General features: G+C 32.2%; 1 protein-coding gene and 1 long non-coding RNA gene across 4 annotated transcripts in view; both read left to right on the forward strand.

Moving 5' to 3' along the window:
• LOC115209960 (mRNA-decapping enzyme 1A-like) overlaps nt 1-18,160 on the forward strand; it is a 369,797-nt gene that overhangs the window by 117,108 nt on the left and 234,529 nt on the right. The gene's annotated exons all lie outside the window — the stretch shown is intronic.
• On the forward strand, nt 7,023-11,676 carry LOC118762604. Its single transcript, XR_004998360.1, has 3 exons — nt 7,023-7,032; nt 9,606-9,609; nt 11,265-11,676. It is a non-coding gene; the product is annotated as an uncharacterized LOC118762604 (long non-coding RNA).

Below are 18,160 nucleotides of genomic sequence, written 5' to 3' on the forward strand. Positions count from 1 at the left end.
AAAATATAAATGGATAAGATAGTATAAGACGAAGGATGGATATCAAGAGAAATGATTTCAAGCAGCAAGGAAGATTAATGATATCAAGAAAAACTGCAGTTACAGAGATGATGAGTAGGGTGGGGTCTTGCGGAGGAAATTAGGTGAGAGGCCCAGTTGTGCGCACGCACACACAAACACACACAGAGTACTTCCAGAACTTAGTTCCACTGATTTAGGTGTATTATGTAGAGAACCACATACTGCTGTTCATCCTAGTCTCGTCATCTCCTCCATGAGGTTCAAGGTCGTGAGATCAACCTTCACCACTTTCTTCCTATGTCTCACTACCATGAAGAACTGCACTTCTAAAACAAGCATCATGCAATCTGCTCTTCACTCTGTGAGAAAAGTCCTTTGCTGCTTGTTGCAGTAGAGGGTCTCTGAACTTTTTCCTGTCTTTTGTAACCCATGCTGCTGTACTTTCAGAGCACATCATCATTATCGTCACCATCATTTAACGTCTGCCTTCCATGCTGGCATTGGTGGGACAGTTTGACATTTATTTTATATATATATATATATATATACCCTGCTACAAGAACATGTCCTATTTGAGTGTATTTGAACTCACTATAGTTGAGTATGTTAACAAGATTAGATCATCAATTGATGTCTAGACTTTGAAAAAAATTTGTAAATTTTGTAAATTACTTTCTTGAAAAAAAATGCAAATGAAAATCAATAAAGTAAATGAATTGGATGAAGTTTTGTTTTGTTTACTGGCTTGCATTGATATATGAAAAAATTGTGTTTTGTGCTCTTAACTATTGTAAAAGGGTTGTTTTGATTTTTTTTCTTCTCTCTTTATGCATGACCAACCCTTTAGCAGCTGAGTGGATTTTCAGCTCGTCTTCTGATTTGCATAGCTATCCCTACAATCAATCCATTATCATGAGCATTCCAACTTCAAGGCTTTTTTAATTGAGAATTCTTTCATTTTCATCTCAGCCTCATCTGTTTTGTCATAGTGATCATCCTCATCATCACCTCATCTTAAAATTATTATTACTGCTCTAAATTTTCATCATTGAGGTCCATATTATGCCCATCAAGCATTTTTCTGACATTATTGTCATCTATTCTAGATATTTTAAGGTATAAATAATATTGAGCTACTTTTACTAATGATCATTTCATGTTGCAATTTTTCTTTTTCATCTAGTAAATTTTATTAGGATTTTGTTTCCAAAATAGTTTTGCTTTATCAAAATTCATAATCTGTTCATCAATATAAACACTCATCTTCAATTTTTTTCTTTTTTTCAATTCAGCAGGATATGTGACTACTCCATTATTGTACTTGTACTTTTGCCTAGAAACCTAACATTATAAATTCCATATCATTTTAGAAATGAGTCAAACCATTCAGAAAATGTTGTTTTAGCATTCCCTTCAGTTTCATTTTCTTACTTCCATTTTCTTTGCACTGCTTCAAACAGGTATATGTACTGTATACCAGAGTAAACTAAATTGCTATATGCAGTATTTGAATTTTGATGGCAAATTATCAGCCATGTTATATGGAAATGCAGTGATTGAAGTATATTCCTGTGTTATGTATGGATGTCTCCATCCATCTATCCTTCCTTCCTTCCTTTCTACTGTAAATGTAGAGGTCTGTATTTGATAATATTTGTACCCTGTATAACATAGCTGTTTTACACTCCTTACTTTATGATATATGTATTGTGTGTGTGTGTATACCCATATACACAGACACACACTCCTGATTTATTTCATCAGTGCTTAGTATTAAGAAAAATGTGCAACTTTTTAGTATAAAACTTTTCAGAGTGAGATAAGAATGCCTAAAAACTGTACTGGCTCTTGTAGACTGGTGAGATCAATGAGTTTATGTTGATCTTTAACATCTGTAAATCAACATCTGCAGTAAGAATGTGGGCCCTTAGGAAAATCAGAATAGTTACAGTTCTAGGAGGAATAATGTTGAAAAAGTGTTTAGTATAGGATCTAAAAATGAGTTACAGCAGGGATGATCAATTGAGAGAGAGAGAGAGAGAGAGATGAGCTTGTTCGACTGGGTGGAGAGGGATGTACAATCATATTTTCAGAAAAGCTGAAAGCACTGTATTATATAGTACAGGCAGAGAAATGAAAGCATTTCAGCTGCAACCATTCCATATTTTCCTTGTGTACAGGGAGCCCATGGCAACAATTATCCAACACTCTTTTTTTAACAGAACAGGTATTTTGAGTGAGATCTAGCTACTGTTACTGGCAGTTCAAGGGACTATATAGCAATTAGTTTGGCAATGAGGATGAGATCTGTAAGAAACCTTTGTAATTAGTCAAAATTTGAAAGTTATATCTTAGTATCTGATGATTTACTATTTAGTATAATGCTTTGTTATTTGGCTTCTATTTCAGTGAAACACAATTGAATTTCTTCTCATTTGCTAAGAGTTGTTCGTACTTATGTACATACATACATACACACATGCATGCATGCATGTGTGTTTGTGGACACTGTGTTATTCTCTAAAATAAATTTAACAATTGCTGAATATAGTTAATATATGCATCTTAAATGGATTGCCTTACTTTTTCCTATGTTAGCAGCCAGCCTTGTTTCAAAACAAGAAATTATTAGAGGTGGCTACAAATAGAAATTTAACTGAAAATTAATAAAGTAATGTTATAAAACCTTTTTTTCTACTTTTTAAATAATTATTTTATTATTCTCTTTCTGCTTTAAATTAATGTTAGAAGTTAAAAGCTAATTTGTAAGCTCAAAAATTTGTTTCATCTGTATGGGAAAGTATGGTGTGAAACAGAAAGTGGTTGGTAACTGAGGTGGTATACTGCTTATCAATAATAAAATTAAAAGTTTTATTTTCGTATCCTTTTAACCACTCCTTCCCAGCATCAGTTACCTATGTCATGGAGACAGTCTCATGCCTAGTTAATATAGAGTTCCACTGTAACAGCTTTCTTGCTAGCATGGAAAACAATAGATGTAAAATGACTATGATAATGATAATATGCAGTGTGTAGGGTAAGCAATTAGAAATATGGGTGAGAAGGAATAATAGTATCTTAGGACACTTTTTCAGTTGATAGTTTGTTCTTCAACTCAAAGTCATCCCCAAATGAGCAGGCTTATGATCAAAGGTCTCCAACCATATTTTCTAATGACTCTTTTATTATTGTAACGTGATATTTGAAGAAGATTTGACTACTCTTTCTAGCAGCCATATAAGGTCTACTGTTAGCTTGTCTCTTGATCAATTACACTGTTTTTGTTGCTATATTTGTAATGATGTGAGAAATCATTATCTTTGATGTTGACAACAAAAAAAAACCTATCAGTTTCCAAACTATAGATAAAAGATAACTGAATCTTAGTCTTCTTCATATATTCACTTTTTCTTATTTGCAAAATAAAATATATGATTATACAATATTTAGTATATAAATGAATAATATGCAAATAATCAGACATAGAGTATTCTTCTCAATGAGCCAAATATGATTTTGTTTCAATTTCCCTAACTATAACCAGGGAAACTCTATATCAGAAGTAGGTATGTGCCATGCGTAAATACTCAAGATAGGTAGTAAGCATTACTCAAATAAATTGTCAGGCTAAAAGGCATTGTCAGCATGAGACAGTATGTAAAAATATTTCAGCACCAAAAAATATTTACTTATATGCACACATACAAACATATGTATTTATGCACATGCACATATAGGAATAAAGAATGTTGAATGTGTTGTAAGTACATGAACAAACTATTGTATAACATGGTTGATGTAATTTATTTGCATTAACACACAAGATCAAGAGAGCCCTTTAGTTTTGTCAAGAACATGACAACCTTCCTAGTGTTTGCATTATGCTAAAATGTACTCAGTATGCTCAGTAAAATGGTTATTGTTTGGAAGGGCATCTGTCCAACTATAGTTGAGGTATAAAGGAAATAAAAGAAGTTGCAATGCACAAGAAAATTGTGTCTATTTAACATCATAACATTAGTAATAAATTAGCATATTTTTTATGAATTAAAAATTTTTTTTTTTTTTACATTAAACAATATTTATAGTTATAATTTGGGCTGCTGCAGTCTACTTTGCATGAAGTCATGTCATGTGTTTCGGTATTTCCATTAATACTTCAATCTGCAATGATGGGAAAAGGTAACAGAGTTTGTGGCACTGTTAGTTGAAATAGTAGGATATTCTCTACAGGAGAAGATTTACATTTTATCAGAATAATGTCATGAAATCAGAGAAAAGCATCTGCCCTTAAATTCTTCTTGGAAAATAGGACACATTAAAATTTTACACAATGTCCTTGAGGAAAACCATGACTATCATTCAGTGTCAGCATCCTTCTTCTTATGCCTATATATATAATTATAGATCAATAATAATTGTAATAATGTAATCTTTCTATATCATAGCACACCACCCTCCACTTTATTTTTAAAGATTTTTCTCTTTACTTGCATTGATTTGTTTTTTTTCGCATGAAAGAAAAACAATCTACCATCACATGGACTTAGAATTAAGGTAACAGAAGAATCTTTTGTAAAATGATGATAACTTCAGTACTCACAGCTAATGTTACTGCTGCACTGGTGAACAACAGTAACAACATATATAATATTACATATGTATTATATATAAAATTATATATGTATGTGTGTGTGTGTGCTTGTGTGTGTGTGTGTGTGTGTGTGTGTGTATTTATGTATGTATGTATATACATGTTTGTATGCATGTAGGCCTATATATGCACACATACAAATATACATTCAGCTAAGTCTATAAACTCCATGATATGCATTGATTACACTTTTTTCTTTTATAAACACCTCTGAGATGTGTGTGTGTATGCACACACTGAAGAAAAGGGAAGATCATATTTGTCTATCTGTATGCATATGTATACACACACATAGATATAAATAGATTGAAAGATAGATTATTTCTTTGGTTAGATTATCTTTCTATTGCGTCATCTTACATTTTTTCCTCTCCTCTTTGAACCAGAGCAGCACTCTTTCATCTTTCGTCTGACATATTAAATTCTCAGCTATGGTCTTCATCTTTCTATATAAACATAACAGATTCCACTGCTTCTTCCTTCCCCTCTCTCTGCTCTTGCCTTCCCCTTCCCCTATCTTCTTTCTACCTTTCTCTAATTTGACAAAAATATAGTGGTTTAAATCTATTTTATTTAAATGCTGATCTAGTGTATATTTTATTGCTTTCTTTTTCTAAGAATTTGATAATGGATCTAAGAGCATGAGACTTTATGCATTATGGCATTCTAGTGTAGTTTCTTATTTTTCTGATTTCAAGATTTTGTCACGGTCAACTTGGCCTTTTGTCTTCTTTTAGGATAAACAAATATATTCTAGTAATTTTACTAAGGAGAAAGATTTGTAACAAAATAATGACCAATTCTACATAGAAAAAGAAAGGTCTTTTGGTTACTGTGTAGAGGCAATTGAGTTGATAAGGAATCTGACTGCTAGCATATAGACTTGAAGTTTAAATCCACCATAGGCATTGCATAAGACATTCTCTTCTGCATGCTTCAATTTTCTTTAATGTTGGAAATAGGTATCAGATATTCTGGGATAGGCAAATAAAATATCCAGTAGGAGATTTATCTCTTCTCTACTTTGAAATAGGAACTAATTCCTTGCTTTTATAAGAAACCCTTGGCTTTTTTTGGAGACATATTTTTTTTTTTTTTATTTGAGTTTAAGTTGTCAGCTTAACTATTCCCCTCCTTTTTTGTTATCTTTCTGAATTCTTTCATTTTCATTTTACTTTGTGTGTGTGTGTGTGTGTGCGTGCATGCGTGTATGCATGCGTACGTGCGTGCGTGCGTGTGTGCGTGCATGCACGCTTCCTTGCCCTGTAAAGAAGATATTAAAAAAACTCATTGGGAAATTCATTGTTAATTAGGTTTACTGAGAAATGGAGTCAAGGCTAATCTTTATTGACTTCTCTTATCTTTCATCCATTGTTAAGCAAGTTTGAGCAGAGAATGGCCAACTAGTCTTTTTTTTTTCTTCAGTAGTTTCATTGCTTTACAAAAAAATACCTTTTTTTTTCAAAAAAATTGTTGTAGTTTATGTATATAATGACACAAACAGATAGCTACTGAATAAATAATTTAAAATCTGGTTGATTTGATTAATTTTTTTTAATATTTTGTATCAATAAAAGGATTTATTTTAGAGTTATTATGCTAATAATTTCATATATGTCCATTGTAAAGTAGGTTCATTGATAAAAAAAAATCACAAAGCATTGTGTAACAAACCATCATCATTATTGTTAAGAGACTAGCAAATTAAGCTACAATATTACTGAGAAAACCATTAAGATGCCAGAAGTTCTTTAGAAAAAATTGTATTGGCAAATCAAACCAGCAGACAATTTTTTTTTTTTTTCAAATGAAATAACATATAGGGAACTACTACTTAATTTCTTACATCATCCAGACTAGGTTGTTGGATGAACTTTAAGGAAGATCTAAAGAAAAGTTTATTTTCTCTTCAGTGTAGTTTCAATTAGACTGGATCCTAAGCAGAAAATATTGGCTATAGTTACTACTTAAGTAATGTTGTTACTGTTAATAATTTTTTTCTACTTTGTTTCATACTTTGATATTACTTCCCTCCCCATTGGCAAACTTGCTACCAGGAATAGATATTTCCTCTTAAAATACTAAATGAAAAAATGTTTCAAATAACCAATATATCCTTCAAAATCTTTCTTTTTTGTTTATTTTCTTTTCTGGTTTTCCTCCTCACCATAAATGTGTGTGTGTGTGTGTTGTGTGTGTGTGTGTGTGTGTGTGTGTGTGTATATATATATATATATACACACACACAATATATGTGTGCGTGATACTGTGATACCTCTTGCACATACTATCCCTCAAAAGTTTTAGTACAATATAAACTTGTTTCCGCTTTATTTCCATGGATGCTCATTTTTGAAGTTAACACTTGTTTATCTTCTTGTAACCTAACACTTCCGATATAAACATCATCTCTCTGTCTCTCTCTTTAACTGTCTGTTTCTCTCCCTCTCTCTCTCTCTCTCTCTCTCTCTCTCTCCCTCCTATTAACTTAGATTTGTACAGATTTTTAATCTGTACAAGATTTCTATTGGTCTTTCTTGATGTTTCTAAGTTCTATTATGTGGCTTTTTAACAAGTCTGGTGTGTCTACTCATTTCATCTTTGCCAATGTTGATTTCACCTTCATCTTCGATCTTTCTAAGTAACAATAATGACCTGTTGTGTTCTTATTACTGCTGTTGTCATTATTGTTAAGTAGATCACAAACAATAAAGTGTTAGAAATATTACAAAACTGAGATTAAAACAGCTAAATGGATATGAGATTCATTCATTGATGCTGCCTATCAGTAACTACATGTGCTACACGCTCTGAAATCTATTAAAGAAGAAACTGAAAGTGTTAGTGTCCACATAGCCAGGAACATTGATGCGTTCCCTTTATTGAGTGAAAAGTGTTCTCCTTTTCTTTCCTAAATTGATTCCCTGTTAATCAATCACCCCCAACAACTCCTATTGACCTGCTATTGGTTATAGAAAGCTCTACTTGCTAATGGCTTTTACTATTCTCATTTACACTCAATCAAATTACTCAGTCTCCTTAACTGAAGCAATATCTGATTGGCTCAGTTATTATTTCTCCCCCACCCATCTCTCTGTCCACATGTCTTGTTGTTTCTTTATTAAATTGGATATTCTTCTCTTTTGCCTTTGCATGCATTCATATATTTACATTGAAGATGAGATGTCCACAACTAATTTGTGCTGAATTGGCTTCTGAATAAAGTCTTTTGGATTCAATGCAAAATGTATAGAGATTGGTTAAGGATATATATATTTGTCCAATACCTACCTGTCTAAATGAGTTGACATTTAAAATAAAATTTTCCCTTTCTGCTACAAAGTCAATCTCCTATAAAGAATAGAATAAAATTTATCTCTGTTGATGTTTCCATTATAATCTCTTTCAATATGACAATAGCTACATTTTAGCAATATCTCAATATCAGAAGCTTTTGAAAGAAATCTGAGAGTGAATGACTAGATCCAGATATGGCTCTTGCAAATAAAGCTCTGATATTCATTGAAAGTGGCCACAAAGTGTTTCTTTTGTATTTGTAGCTTGCTGGTGTTCTCAAAAACTTTGACAAGAAATTAAGTGTTCAAATTTATTGTATGAACATGTTTAGAAATACAAGAAAATCATGCAGTGGTTGAGAAATATATGCATATGTGTGTATGTGCATGTGCAAGTATCTGTGTATATATGCTTATTTGTACAAGTATTTTAGTGTTCATTTATTTAATTTAATGTATGTGTATATATTTGTTTCTATTTGTGTATTTATGTTTCTCGTTATGTGTTTTTCATTTGTATGTGAGCATTTGTGTGAATTTTGAATGCTACTCAAAGTATCTGTTTAGTGTATAAATCTATTTGAATTTATGTTTGTATTTGTATAGCTATATGTATGTTTCCATTTCAATATTTATTATCCATTTGTATCATGTGTACATTTTTTATTTGTACATATATATATATATATATATATATATATATATATATATATATATATATATATATATATATGCATATGTGTGTATATGTGTGAATATACATATGTGTGTATATGCACTTGTATGCTCTTGTTGAAATTTAAATAATGTTAATGTGATAAAATGAGACAAAATGACATTTATTGTGGCAGATTTTGTGATATTTTTGAATATTTTGAAAGAAATTAACTTTTGCCCTTGCTAAAGTTTCCAGTGCTGAGAAGATTAATTTTTCCAATACATATATGTTTGGTGAATATATTTACTGGTGGTTTTACTTGTTTTAATTATTTTGCTTTATTTCTTCAACTTTAAAGAAAAGAATCCACTCTTTAGTCATAATGCAGGGCAAACATTGAGAAATTAAATTGATGAAAGCCATCACAATGTCACGGCTTCAAGAGAGTTCACTTGCTTCAGTTGACTGGGTTTTAAACAACTAATTGAACAGTCGTTTTATGTCACCAGTACTGTATAGGTTTGAGGTCAGGATACTTAAACTATATGACTCAGTCCACCTTACTATAAACAGTAACTGCTGGATAGAACCAACCTACTACTGTAAGCAGGAGTAAAAAGCATGCAGTATGAAGTCAAAAATATCTTAGAGGTGCATCTAGAAAAGAAAGAGTATCCCACCAGTCTCATCTATCTGTTGATAAGCTTGGTCATCAGTTGGTCACTACTTCTAACCTTGAGAAGTCAAATATTTTACTAGCAGAAAATGGACTGAATTTTAAAAAAGCAGTGCTTCAGTAAACTTTCATAGTGAAATGACAATTATGAGTGCTTACGTTCAGAGCAAAATCAATGAGAATATTTGTATTCAAGTTAAGTTTGTGATGTGAAGTTAATTGATATATACTGCAAACACTATAGAAAAAGAATGTGAAAGGATGATGCATGTTGAGTGTAAAAAGTGAGTTATGATAAAGGGCAGTCTAAAAAAACACTTGGGATGAAGTAGTTAAGACAGACCTAGGAGTTTCACCTTGACAGATAATATGGTGTAACACATATGCACGAGGATACTATGCTATGTGTCAAACACCTGAAATCATGGAGAAGAAACAGCTGTTAAAGCAATAATGATGGGGAAGAGGAGGCAGGTGTGGTGTATTTTGAGTGAGTGAACAATCATCTACCCCAAGATAAGCTAGCTATGAAGATATATATAGATTAGTAATGATTCAAGAGAAGAAACAATTATAGAGGCAATTATAACAAAACTAAAGCTACCTATTCATGTGTTGGATGTTATTATATATGTATTGGAGATATAAGATAGAACTAATTATCTCTTTTTTTTCCTTTCTCTTTTCATGTTGTTGTTTTTCATTGGTAGAGAAGCAATAGAAAGGATGGGTTCACTCTCACTCAAATCATTTGAGTATAGTTGAGAGTATGGATGACATTTGGAGATATTACATGGGTCCTGTTTTATCATTTTATCACAAGATAAATCTGTATACCATTGCATAGTCACTTAAATTACAAATACTTTGTGGAAAAATATGAATGTCACAACTTGCATTTTCTTCTCTAAAATTACACCCTTTATGCTTTTACAAATAAGTATTTCAAATTTTGTATGATTGCACCAAATCAGAAAGGTTCTCAGTAAAAGACTCCTGAAATGAATTATTAAATGTACAGGGTGAGGCAGAGAGGACGGATGTTTTTGAGAAATTCACAAAAGTATTAATTATAGCTGCAAACAAATTTTATTGACATCAATGTGTTTGTATTGAATTAGCATTTGTCAAAATCAAGTGTGAAAAACAACATCCATCATGTGATGTCCGCTTTCATTGATGCATTCTTGGAAGTTGGTCTCCACTTTCTCCTATGTCGATTTGGGCAACTTCCACATGAATAGCTTCCTTCAAATCATCCAATGTATGGGGCTTATGTGCATACATATGTACCTTGTGGTTTCCCCACAAGAAATAATCACACATGAACAAATCAGGGGACTGAGTGGGCCAAGGAGTGTCAGCAAACCTGGAAATGCGGCAGTCACCGAAGAGAAGGTGAAGAACGTCCATTGATGCTCTGGCTGTGTGGGCCATCAGCCCATCCTGCTGAAATTACACACATCAAATAGGCATACGTTTTTGTCATAATTCAAGCACAAAGTTGTTTATCATCTCGATGTAATGCTTAGAGTTCACAGTAACTGCATTTCCATTATTGTCTTCAAAAAAGTAAGGACCAATGATGGCAACTTTTCCAACAGCACACCAGACTGTTACTTTTGGGCTGTGCAGTTCTCTCAGATTTTCAAGAGCCCAATAATAACAGTTCTGTTGATTGACCATGCCATTGAGATGAAAATGAGCTACATCACTCATTAACAAAATGAGGTTGTCATTTGCCTTAAAAATTGCTTTCATCTGACATGTGAAGTTAAACCACTGTCTCATGGTTTCAATTTTTGCTCAATGACTAATTTTTACAGGCAGAAATGTAGGTCTTCATGCAAAATATGCCATACCAATCGATTACCATTGCCAAGTTCAGTGGAATGCCTCCAAGCAAAGTGATTCAGACTCTGTATCAAAGCTTGTCTGATGCGTTCCACATTTTCCAAGGTCTGTACTGTTCGTGGTGCCCCCACCGGTGTCCTATTCATTAGTGTACCTCATGTACAAAGTGCATTCATTCAACATCAGATTGTATTACAGGTGGGAACAGCCTGATTTCGGTGAATGTTGAAGTGGTGCCGAAACTCATGCTGAACTGCTGTTACAGACTTGTTATTCTTCACCTAACTGTCATAAGCAAATGTGATGTACTATCATCCACAATGCCATGGCTTCACCTGGAAAGAAAAGAAAATGCTAAGACACCACAGACCAAATGGCATTTGTTGGACATATGTCTCTCCCGCTGGGGCTGAGTAATAACCATTTCAAAAACGTTTGTCCTCTTTGCCTCACCCTGTATTGCTCAGCATTGAAAGGAAAATACTGCAGATGTAACTAAATGGGGCTAGATGATTGTAACAGGATATTTGATGGTGCAAAAATGGTGACTGAATGCCTATAATTAATAATATTTATATTGTTAGTTAATAAACCAAGGTGAGACATAATTGCTATTGCAGCTATTTTGATCCAAGCACATATATTTGCATGAGGTAGTTTTCGTGACTGACAATTTCCATTCATACTTTATGGATGAGAGGCTTACATTTAGATATATCAGCCTGTTTGAAAAATTACCTCAAAATAAGCAAAAAAAAAAAAAAAACCTCTCACTTATACTAGCATAGAAAAATGGATGTAAAAAACAGAAACAAAGTAAAGCAATGAATACTTGGTTCTTGAGTTATTGATATGTATCCTAAACAAAGAACAGATTATTTTCATGGGGAAGATATTTACCTAAGTTCCTATGCTTAAATAACTGCTTAATGAAGAAGTTAAAGACTGAGGTGAGCATCAATAAAATTAAATATATTTGCCATCAGATATCCTTCCTTGGAAATGACCTATGGTATTTGTAGCTAGGGAAGTTAATTAGTATATGTAAAATACATCTTGGTTTTGAATGAGTATGAGAAGCAAACTTTGTCTATTTGAGGCTCCTTGCAGTATGGTTTCCTGATTAATTGTCTATCTTAAGAGATTCCCTAAGCTGGTGAATACCAGACATGCAAAGATGCCAAAATAATGTTGAAATAATAACCATAAGACTATTCCCACGGGTAAGTTTATAAACTATTTCATGACCAAAGCTAGCATTTAAATTTGAAATGTAATGACAACAGGAAGTTACAGCTAATGAAAATGTAATTAATATTCACTTGAGCCACATTTTCTGTTTATTATCTTAATCTTTCTCATTGAACCCTTCAGTTTAGGATTTGCAACTGACAGTTTACAAATTTGGATGGATTAAAATAACAGGACTTGAATGCTATATATTACATATGAAGCAACATCAACATTGTCTCATGAAATAATTCTTCAGGTTGTTCAAAATGAGACGTACATATTTATATATTTTTTCCAACAAACGTATCTGTATGTTAAATCATAGAAAACTGATTATGATATTTTATGTTGATAGATTCAAAATAGTTGTTGTTGCCCAATGTGTGAGCAATACTGATGAAAAAAGTGATAGCTTATTCTTGTTACTGATGAATACAATTTGTTATTTTATGGCCAAACGACTTTAAGTTGAATCATGCTAATAATAATTCCTCTAGCTATTAGGCACTATTGTTAGCCCAATTCTACACTATAGATTACAGAAACACTGTAGGAACACTAATCATTTTCATATTTTCTTAGTACTGAGTGCAAATCTCTTTTAAAAGCCTTGAGTAGGTACAAAAAATATTCAAATATACCCTCCTTGCTTTCAAAGAAATCAGAAAATCAGAAGGATCAACAGGAGTTCAATCTCTGCAGGGTATCTTTTAGAACATAAGTGATGAAGATAAGACAGAAGGTAAATAAGCTCCAAGAAAAATATGTCTTAAGTTTTGCTTTATCAACATGTCCGCCTACACTTTGTTTACTCCAACTCCCTTTATTATTGCACACTCTATCATAGCTGCCACAGCAGTAATAATTCTGGTCCATAGTCTAGTAGACTTAAATAAGATAATTAGTGTGCATCTATACATTCTATATTTGTTAATGTCTATTTGTAAATGTTCATGTGTAATTTAGAAAACAGGTAAATGTATCATCATAAGAGTTTGGTTGTAGTTATACATAAAACTAACTGTGTGTAGGAAAAAATAAATTTCCAGCATCTGTTAATTCTAATACTATATTTTACATATCTACTTAAAATACAGTGTTGATATTTTGCAGTATACTTAAAATATTATGTAATAGATATTGGAATTTATTCATTTAAAGATTTGAAGGAAATAACACCTTATTGCACTTAACCCTGTCATCTGTTAATTACTTAAACAGTGAAATAAATCATATACAGGAAGGAAGATGAGGAATCTAACATTTCAACAGAACTCTTCATCAGTGTGGAGGGTTTTACCAGAAATGGTAGGTGAAAGACAAAACTGTTCTTAGTGGAATTTGAACTTGGAATATAGTACCAATCAAGTACTGGGGTTGATTAAATTGATTAATCCCCTCCCCTAAATACATCAGACAAAATGCCTTGTCATAGTCATACTACTGACATTCTGCTAAGGTCAACTTTTCCCTTTGTCCTTCAGGAGACAGTAAAATAAAGTACCAGTGAAGTACTGGAGTTCAAGTAACCAACTAACCCCACCCAAAAAAAATTTCAGGCTGAATATCTGACATAAATCATTGTCCATTTACTTATAAGTATCCCTTCAGTCTTGTTCTTTGCTAAACTCTTTCTTAACAACAAAACAATAACATCTAAAGTACAACTTCAGTACAACTTTGCTTCAATTTTCAAGTGTACCATAGTTAATTATTGACCATCAGATGTTCAGATTTGATATCTGCTATGTCAGTCTGTAAGGGCTTGTGATGGTCACTGGCAGTGCTACATTGTCCCTGACTAACTTATAATTATAAAACAAAAAAAATTGTTGTGAAATCAAAGGAAGAAAATGTTTTGTTTATTTGTTTTTCTTTAAGTATTAAATTGCTGGTATTAAATTGTATTTATGATAGAAAGAAGTGTAAAAAGGATATTATGACATTTATGCCTTTCTCAAGGATATTAGCTAAGTTTACCTATTGAGAAAAAATTCTAAAGTAAAAATAATATTAAAAAGCAGAAATAACATTATGTAGTTGTTCTGTAGTTTATCATAACTGTTTTGATGAAATGAAGCATAAAAAGAATTTAAAGTTTTTTTTTTTTTCCATTAGCTTTGCAGTAAATTTCTCCCCCCACACATTTATCGCTGGAGTAAAATATTTTAATTTTTCTATTTATTTATTTATAATTTTTCTATTTATTTATTTTACTTTTTTTAACATCATGTCTGAAGAAGATGGAATATTGCCTGTAACCCATGGGAGACATTGGTAATCCGAAGTATGGATGGCAAAAGAAATATTAATGCAATTTATGTCTTGTATACTGGTTAGTGATGATTAACTAAGTTGATAGAGTACAGTAAAACCAGTCAAGGGGTATTAAGCTCATATCTTGTCATTGACATACTGTTGTGTCTGTGATCAAAACACATCATCATTAGTATAAATTCTTTAAGTAGAGTGACCTTAAGGTGTTCCATATCTCCCAACTTTCCTACTTAGATGCCCATAACAATTTCTTTTCACATTTTTGTCTGTTGTTTAGCATTGTCAATAGTTAATTTTAGTTTCTCCAGATATTTAAGGCTGTTTTGTAGTGCATTTTTGTGCCTTTTTTTGTTTTCATTTTTGTAGCCAAAAATATGTACTTTATATTGTAGCTTTGAATTATCAATTTGGTTCACATGGTCAAATAAAATATGTAGCTCTCAACAGCCAAGTTCACATAATTCTAAATAGGTACCTATTGTAAATAGGTACCTATTGTAAATAGGGGCAATATAGTTGAAAAGAAGATTGTGTTTCATGAAGTGTTGAGTTCAATAATTCCCATGATAAGTTACTTGTGATAAACTAGCATCCACTTAACTGTGAAACTGGAATTACTCACTGGTTGTGTAGACTAGTGATTAAAGAGGAGCATATTTTTTACTGAGAGGATATATGGCAGTGGTAGTCCTTCAAATGAAGTTCAGTTATTAATATTTACAACAAGGTTTGTGGAGACACATACTGTATATTGGAAGAGACAGAAGGAAGATGGTGGCGACTTCTGATGAAGTCAAGCTGAACTCAGTATATTTTGAGCAAAGCTTCTATTATAGATATCTTTGATGAGAAAAAAAGAAAGGACACTACATAGGTTTAGAACTGGGAAATTTTCAGTAAGAAGAGGACTTGTTTATTTATTTAGAAATTCAGGAGAAAAAACAAAAACATATTAGAGAGATAACAATTTTGTTTTTTATTTCACAATGGAACTGTCTTACCAAAGAGTGAAACTGTTTTAGATCCAAGTTATTAGTTACAGATATAACTCCCCAAAAAGAAGTTTGGTAAGCACTTTTCATATCCTAATTTTGTTGAAATTTTACTAATATTAAATGCATGTCTTACAGTATTTATATCTTTCTTTCTATGTTCTTAGTCTAAATACTATCAGAATTTTCCTTCCCATTTAGAGTTGATAAAATATGTATAAGTAACATTATATTATAGAATTGCTGTAAACTGAAGGAATTTCTGCACAATTATTTGATATACTAGAAATACCAGCTAAATTATCCTCATATCACACCTCCCATCTTAAGAACCAAAACAGACTTAAAGTCAAGGTCATTGACAGAAGAAGTATTTTCAATAGTTTGTTTCAAAATCAATGCTAACATTTGTTTTCAAGTATGGTATATTATTTAATATATATACCCAGAAATAATAAACACTTAAAACAGAAGGGAAATAGAAGTTTTAGGATAATACACAAGCAATCAACTTTGGGAACCTAGTTGAATCTGGACAGTAATAAGTGTACTCACTGGAGGTGGCAGGCATGGAAAAAAATACCTATTCTGTTGAATGACTGGTTATTTTTTATGGCTTATGGATTCTTAGATGACTATATACATGTGTGTATGTAGTTGTGTATGTGTATACACACACACACACACACTTTAAGAAAAAAATATGCATATGTATAAATATATATATGTGTGTATCCACACACGCACATACACACATAAACATTTTTTATATTTACAAGGAGATGTTTGCCAGTTACTTCTACTATAAAGTTTTGCATGAAATGATGAGGTCTGCATAGCTGAAATTTTGAAGTAATTGTCAACTTTTTCTTTATAAAAATCAAATAAATATGAAAGACTAGAGAAAAGTATTGAGCAATTCTTCAGTTTAATGTTTGACTTGTTTTTCTTTCGATTTAATTATGCATAAAAATAAACATTAAGATATATATGTATGTATACATGCACATGTATGTATGTATATATATATATATATATATATAAACAACCACATGTATACACACATACATATGTATGCCATGTATATATATATATATATATACATACATACATACACATATGTGATGAGAAAGAATCATATATTGTATATTTTAATGATGTTTTCTATGGTTTTATCAAATTAGCAATCTTTTACGTCATGATACAATTCAACCAGAACTAAAACTTATTTGTTAACACAACTTTTGTGGGCCATAAACTGGAAGATGACCTCACATAATGTTATGCAGCCTGCACCAAATTTTAATTTTCTCATTTCTCTTTCAGATGCGTTGACAGCATCAACATGGTAGATTCCAATGTGACTCAGCAAATACAAAGGCATGTTGTGCTCTTGCCTCTTGCCACAATCTACAGCAACACAGAGATCTCCAGCTACATGAATATAGCTTGGGCCTTCATATTCAAAGTTTGGGAAAGAGCGGGATGCCTTTGGCAGGGTTGTGTCATTGTGACCAAGTGAAAGAAACATTCCTAGTAATCAAAGGTTAGGATGGCCAAGTTCATCCAACAGGTCCAGAACATCATCAACAACAAAGTCAGTGAGTTGATGAGGGCCATTGCCAAGTAGTGCAATGCAGCAGAGTCCTTTATCATAAGGCACGGGTCCTATGTGATGAGAAGATGGCAGTTCATGTCCAGCATGACCCCAGAAAAATTGTGTGATCATGTGACACCCAAGCAATATCAATTGACTTCTTCCAAGTTCTTTTGATTTTAATCCCTTGAAACATTGCATCTGTTAGTTGTCATCAGATGGGGAAACCAACCAAAAGCTTCATGTGGCTAAGAACCCATTGCGTTTTTGTTCTTGTTTGCCTAGAACACCAAGAATACATAAATATATGTGTAACCTGTCTAACCCATGCTGGCATAGAAAATGGACGTTAAATGATGATGATAACGATATATATATATATATATACATGCACACATACATAACAGTGTGATTAAAGTGTCTTTTCTTCAATCAAGTGGTTGCTCAGAGTTCAATCTCCTTACTTGGTCCCTTGGGCAGGTGACTTCTAAAGCATTAAATTGAGCCATGTCTTCTGAATGGAATGTGGCTTTCAGAAACTATAGGGAATCCCACATATTTTTGTGTATGCTTGTGAAAATCAGTACATCACAAGTTATGTTGTTAGAGTGAAATTGTTTCAAATTTAGAAAAACTTTTATAGATTTTTTTCTAATGGTGCAAGAGGCCAGCAGAGAAAACTGTTTGAGCTATATACATTATCATGAATAATACTAGCATTTCAAATTAGGAGGAACATCTACTGAATTTATACTCAAACATGGATGACAATCACGTTGTAAATACATGTGCTATGTGCAATCATTTGTGAAACTTATTGTTGAACAGCCTATGAAGTTTCCATATGATTTTATAAAGAAAAATTGAAGTAAATTTTCCTGCAAAATGTTTGCCTCATTTGC

The sequence above is a fragment of the Octopus sinensis genome, linkage group LG3, assembly GCF_006345805.1.
Source record: "Octopus sinensis linkage group LG3, ASM634580v1, whole genome shotgun sequence".
Lineage (NCBI taxonomy): Eukaryota > Metazoa > Mollusca > Cephalopoda > Octopoda > Octopodidae > Octopus > Octopus sinensis.